Source organism: Gopherus flavomarginatus, chromosome 7, assembly GCF_025201925.1.
Source record: "Gopherus flavomarginatus isolate rGopFla2 chromosome 7, rGopFla2.mat.asm, whole genome shotgun sequence".
NCBI lineage: Eukaryota > Metazoa > Chordata > Testudines > Testudinidae > Gopherus > Gopherus flavomarginatus.
The window spans coordinates 100,918,498-100,925,452 of NC_066623.1; positions in this window are offsets into that span (position 1 = coordinate 100,918,498).

The window sequence follows — 6,955 nt, forward strand, 5'->3', positions numbered from 1 at the left end:
AGTTTCAACCGAGATTGACACATTTCTGCAGGAATTTTTTTATTGAAAAGACTTTTTTTTAACTGAAAAAATATCAACCAGTTTTAGATGCATCCTGCTGCCTCTGAATCTTGCCAGCCACCATTGTTCTCTCACCCACTGTGATCTTTGATGAGAAGTCAATCCCGCTCTCCTGCCTGAAGTTTTTGTACTGAGAGAGAACTCCTGAATCTTTAAAAAAGTTAATACTAATACATTTTTAAAACCTGCCCACCTTGGGATTTGAATTCCTAACCTATATAACAGTACTAGTTATATAGTACCAGCTGCCCTGAGAGTGGCTGAGAAACCACATGGCCTTTAGATGGTGGGCCAGGCTGGGAACTAGGGAAGAGTATTAACATACGGACCATTCCAATTGGAACAGCCGGGTTGCTGATGGGGTTGGTTTTGTGCACATGTAGTTGAACGAAGGCGAGCTGGACGTTTCATAGGCAAATTTAGAGTGGTTCTTAATTTTATTTTTGGTGTTTATTTTATGGTGTTTAGGTGCTTTAGAAATACTTCAGAGGGTCAGCTTTTTTGTTGGCTGGCTGAGGCTCAGTGTAGCTAAAGAGCAGTTACATCCCTTAGTTTGCAACGTGGATAGTATTTTCAAGGGTAGTTTAAAAGTATTTGTTGAGCAATGTTGGATTTTGGCCCTATCATTCTTGAAAAGTGATTCCTCAAGAAATTCTAAGAGTAAAAGGAGTTAATTAAATTTTTTTGCAAATTTAAATATAACCTTCTGCAAAAAAGTTCCAATAACTGACATTTTTAAGTTAATAAAGAGCTCTTGTTCGTATTGTTATTTATATAGCTAATTTGTTTACTCAGAGTTGTACTAACAAGATAAAAGATCTCCAAGCCCAGGTTCTGAGCACCCATGACAAAATGCAATGCACACCTAACAGATCTTTGGAACCGTTTCACCGAAAGCCTTACACTAACAGCAACATGAGTATAACCCTACCGTCCAGAAAAATCCCCTACTAGAGTCACAGTGCTTATATGTTCCATTCTATGCATTCAATGAAGCGGGCTGTAGCCCAGGAAAGCTTATGCTCAAATAAATTTGTTAGTCTCTAAGGTGCCACAAGTACTCCTGTTCTTTTTGCGGATACAGACTAATACGGATGCTACTCTGAAACCTGAGTGCTGGAACTGTACACAACACCCACTGAACACAAAAAGCACTTTTCCCTTCTCTAGATCTCTTATCTAAGAAGCTATGTATACAGCTGTAGATTCCATATCTCCTATCTCTCACTACTATGCCTACATGAAAAGACCATTTATCCTGCACTTGCAATAGTAGATGCTTAGTTCAAGTAAATATATCACCATTATTTGAAAAGCAGTTCCCCTTCGGCTCCTTCTTCTTTTGCCCTATCATTTGTGTGCATGAATACTTGCATGTGCCTGTGCCTATTTCCTCTCATAAGGTTGCTCCTGGCTTCCTGAAATAGGGTCAGATTTCTGTGAATGGGGGTTCATGAAACCAGCCATTTTCACCAGTTCCCCCTAACCCCTGCCCAACCACCTGCTGAAAACCCAAGGAGTCAGTGGAATGGCATTAGAGTTCAGGACATTTTTCTTCCCCAGTCAAATTGCATTGTTTTTTTCCTGTTTATTCTGCTCTAAAACCTCATCAGCCTACTCCTGAACCAGATAGGAGGCTGGTGAGGAAAAATAGTTAATACAATTATGATGGGTGCAATGTAGTGCTGATGGCGATTTGGATGGGCTCCTTAATGATGGCATTAATGACACAAGAAGAGACTATTGCTGTCATTGGAGGATTCAGTCTCAAACTCAGATAGAGGGTGTGTATTTCTGAGTTCATTTGGCAACTTCACAAAGACCGCTGAGGGGGCAAGAGTAGGTTAAAGAGGGACCTAGTGCTAGTTTACGACAACCCCACCACCATACACTGATCTAGCACCTTTCAGCCCCAAGGATCCCAAAGAGACTTACACACACACAATCCCCCCCGAAGCACAGTCAGCGCTGATGACAGCCAGTTAGCAGCCATTGCGTAGCACCCTGCCCAACTTTGGGGATGAAGCAGAAAATAGGCTGGAGTCTAGAAACCAGGTGTATGTGAGGGGAAATGAGCTTCTGATGCTTTGTCATTTATTCTCCTATTACATTTCCTCTGCTGCTTCTTTGGTATGGTGAGAGTGGTACAGTAAAAGCAAAGGCTGACTACAGTTAAGATCCATTTACTCTGCTTACATTAGAAAACAAGATTTTTCTGAGTCCCTTCTCAAAGCGAACCCATCCCCCACCTCCGAAGGAATTAAATGTACATCATTTTTCCATGTAATCATTTTGCCAAGCAGAGAGGGCTTTCCAAGGATTTCTACGCATGTATACCCAGCCTGAAGGTGCAAACACAGGTCCCAGCATACATCCCACCTAAGAAAGCTGAAACCTCTGAAGTTCAATGAATCTGCACCAGGGCAGCGCTCACTGCAGCTTCGTCTATTATACCTCCCCTCAGCATAAAGGGGGAACATCTGCTGGAGCCAGTCATAGAACCACGTGTTCCGCTCATACCTTCATGTTCTCTAATTTACATTTGCCCAGGGGGCGGGGTTAGGCCACACCATAGATTAACAAACACACAATTACAAATGTTTGATGGGGCAGTGCAGGAGAAGGAGAGTGATACTGGAGATGAGGTTAGGTTATGTGCAAAATAATCTCCGGCAGGTTGTCTATTTGCAGGTTTCTTCCAGTTTATTTTGCAAGTCTTGGCTATGGCTCCAGGCCTTTTCTCCTGCTGCTTGTTTCACTCATGGCTGATGTACTTCACTGTGCATTTGTTTAATTTCACCTTGAGCACAAAGAACATATCCTGTGTTACCCAGGGCCTTCAGAACCCAAAGAAGTGATAATGTAACTGTTTCACTCCAGGCGGTGTCAGGAATAAATCAGCGGGAACACAGCACTTCAGGCTGATGAAAAATTGATACGAGTAAGAGTGCTCTTACCTAAAATCACAATTTATTAGATGTAAGCACACTTGTGACAGTCAGCAGTGATCCCCGAACAGCTAGTAGCTTTATAATTGCTGGCAACCATGAGGGGAAATTGGATGCCTCACGGACACAGTAGCCTGAACTTTTGAACTGTCTTCCCTTATCGGTCTTGAGGCAGTTGAAGCTGATCCTAAGCCGGTTTTTGCTGAGCAGATTGCAGAAGTGCAGGGTTTGCTAACCACCAATCAAATGCTAACACGACCAAGGCCTGTGTGTGAGTGTGTATAAAAGATTCTTGGTTTTTGTATGGAGTAGAGTTTTTTTGTACCAAGGTACAGAACTCTCCTTTCTTCTGCAGAATAAAGCAACCTTTCCTTATCCTTGTCTGGCTGTCATTGGCTCTCAGCTAGGCGGACCCGACATTTCGGTAACACACTCAAACAAAAGCAATAGGTTTAGAACATCCCACATAATTTCCTAGAATCTGAGCTGGTATTGAGCAACTAGCAGCATGTCTGTGATGGCCGGTCTCTTTTGTGAGGAATTTCTCTCAGAATAGCTTCAGAGAACTGTTCCGAAGTACACTCTATGACCTAGTCTTTTTATAGCTACCTTTTATACAACACATAGCTTATAGTGACCCCTACTGGGTCGTCACCTCTCCTAACTTCAGTAAACTACTTATCAACAAACCATTCACAACAATCTTAGCCATAATAAGCTTCTATATAAAACACGCTCAAACTCAAGATCTCCATCCACTTATTTTCTTTCAGTCTCAATTTGTTAACTCTTTTCTCCCCTCCTCCCACTCTGATTAGCAGGAACTGCAAGTCTGCAGCTAGCATTTGACCTTGCCTCCAGAAGTCCTGCTTCTACATATAAACCCTCAACTAGATGGTGTGCTATTTTATTAATTCATAGTGGCTGAATGCGCACAATATGCTGACAATTAGCTTGATCAAAGTCTGGGGTAACAACACCCCTCCATTCCAGGGCTCTTATTCGATAATTGCTTAGCAAGGCATTTCCCTCCTCTCGACTCCCAACATCCACATAGTTAGTATTTTGCATAGAAGGCTGTTCTGTGATGGCTCTTTTAGTATTTCAGATTTTTTTCATGCATATCACTTATGCTCCTGTTCAGATTGCTCTTCCACTCTTACTGCAGCCATGGCTAAGTATCTACTGAACAATTTCAAATAAAGTCCAGTGTCTGGCTAAAACCAGAATGTTCACAATGAAGAGCAAACTTCTGACTCTGTAGCACCTGGGGATTCTTCAAGGGCAGAGGACTCCCTCTCTAGTCAAGCTAGCTGGCTCTAAGGTTGCTTTATGGCACCAGAGGGTCTGAACTAACACATTTATAGATAGAACATTAACTCTTTTCTTTATATTGTGAAGCAAGATCCTACTCATGGATCCGTCCGCTGGTCAAGGCCAACTGAGTGAGGCCTTGTAGTGGGGTAATCACCCGCTCCTGCCTGGGAGGGCTTAAAACAGCCCTGGAGAGGGCTGTTCCTGGAGTAAGTAACTCCCAGGCTGATTTGGGGAAGTAGCCTCAGGTGTGGCCATGCCCCAGTCAGGGCTCAGCTGGCCTTTATAAGAGGGCAGTGAGTCAGGTGCAGACAGCCTCTCTCTCTAGCCTTTGGAGAGGGAGGGACCAGGTCGCCTGGGGAGCTGAGGAAGGTACCAAGGGTTGAGCAGTGCTGGGGAAGGGCCAGGGAGCTAGGGAGCTCCAGCCTAGCAGAGCCCCAGGCTGCAGGTCGAAGGAAGGGCCCACTCAAGGGTACTAGGGCTGCCGAGGGGCAGCTCCATTATAGATAGAGGCGGCAGGTCCAAACCCAGCCTTGCCTGTGGTGAGTGGCTTATACTGCAGTCTGCCCCAGGGAGCGGGGGCTAGTTGGTGACTGGCAGAAGCCTACGACTGAGGTGGGGATAGCGGGTGGCAGTGGGGGTTCCCTTGGGAGGGATGACCAAGATACTGAGGGATATACTGCCAGGGGGCAGGGCCCTGGTGTGCAAGTGGCACTGGATCCGCGAGGGACATAAGTGCCCTGGTGAAAGCAGGATACCTACCTGCAGAGGGCGCTCTGATGGCTGGAGAACTAATTCCCAGAAGGTACCAGAAGGAGACGCGATGCTTATGTGCCGCTATTACGCTGAGTGGCTCTCACATTTTTTAACACTTGCTCCATGCCCTCTGCTTACATCCGCTCCCTCTCCCTCCCCCAAATGTATGCAGACACCTGGCACACAGTTGGGCAGCTAGTCCGTTGTGAGGTGGCTACCCTCTATTTTCAGTGTGGTTGCATAATCAGAACTAGCATGGCTATGCTGCCATCAGGCGGATTTACACCTCTAGCCTGATATGCAGATATTGCCTTAGGGTCTGTCTACACTTCAAACGCTGGTGCAGCGCTTCAGTGAAGACACTCACTACGTCGACGTGAGGGGTTCAGCCAGCAGTGCAGTTAATCCACCTCCCCAGGAGGCAGCAGTGAGGTCAATCAATGAACTCTTCCACTAACCTAGCACTGTCTACACTGGGGTTAGGGCAGCATATCTATGTCTCTTGGGGGTGGATGTTTTATGCCCTGAGGGACAGAGCTATGCTGAGGTCAGTTTCCACTGTAGACACGCCCTCACTGGTTACATAGAATAAACCCCACTGAGCCTTCATTTAAGACATTAGGGCCCTTTCTCACTGCTGACATGCCAAGCCCTGATTTCTACGTTGCTTACAACACACACTGGGCTGTTAGCAACCGTGAGGATATCCGGTGGCATTAGGATTCTGCCCTCTAGCCTTGCCCTCTCACCCACTGGAACATTTCTGTACCTCTCCCCTCCATTCGAGGGTTGGTTTCCAATCCTGAGGCACTAAGGTCCTAACCCCCTCCCCATAATTCTCATTATGCACCACATAATAGGTGTGCTCCAGTCTGTCTCTCTTAGCTGGACAGTACATGAGTATCCTAGAGAGTCTTTAAACATTGTAAGTATATATTCATTTAGTGAGCAAAGAACATGACATATACCCCTCGTTGCATCAGGAAGATGTCTCTCTGTATTTTATGTTGTACATACATCCTACATGAACATTTCATTATCGATGTGAAGGATAACTGAGGATGGTAGCCATGTTTACCTGTAACAGATCTCTATCTACTCTGCCACAAGCTATTTCTGCTTTTGCTTGGCCTGCTCACTGTTGTTCCCCTTTAGTGCATCTTCTTTTCTCCCCAGCTTTTGATGCTTTGTATGGCCCATGCCAGCTGGGGCCTCTTTATTGGCTACTCTCATCGCATAGACAAAGCAAGCCACATCATTCCACGGTTTAAATTTGGCTCACGATCGGAGGAGATGTGGTGAGACCGTTACAGAAGGTGTGCAGGTTTGGATTGCTGCCAGATAGAGTCACCCAGTCCCAATCATGATTGCTTCCAGAGAAACAAACAAACACAATCTGATGCTGTTGGCAGCCTAGCTGCTGGCAGATGGAGAGCTGATGTGCCTACATACTGCCCCTGAAGAACTACCCTTAGGTGTCAGAATCTTAAGTCCTTAGCCAGGTTCCTCACATTTCTTAATGTTGCCAGTAGATAAATGCATGACAGGCTCTCAGCCCAAAACGTAACTTGTGGGAAGTTCAATGGCAATGCCACACAAAGACTTAGGAAATGCATTTTGACTCTGGAATAACAGCTTTGGGGGCATTTTGTTCTCTTTCTTGATAATCACAATGTAAAAACTGTTAATAACAGTTTGTAATACAGGAGGCCCCAAGTCCAATTGGGACTATAACACCCCAAAGTCCCTGCTCTGGAGAACTAACAGTTCAAACAAACAAGATAGACAGAGGGAGAATATTCTGATCCCCATTTTAGTGATGGGGAACTGAGGAGAAGAGAGAGACTAAGTGACCTGCTGAAGGCCACAGAGGAATA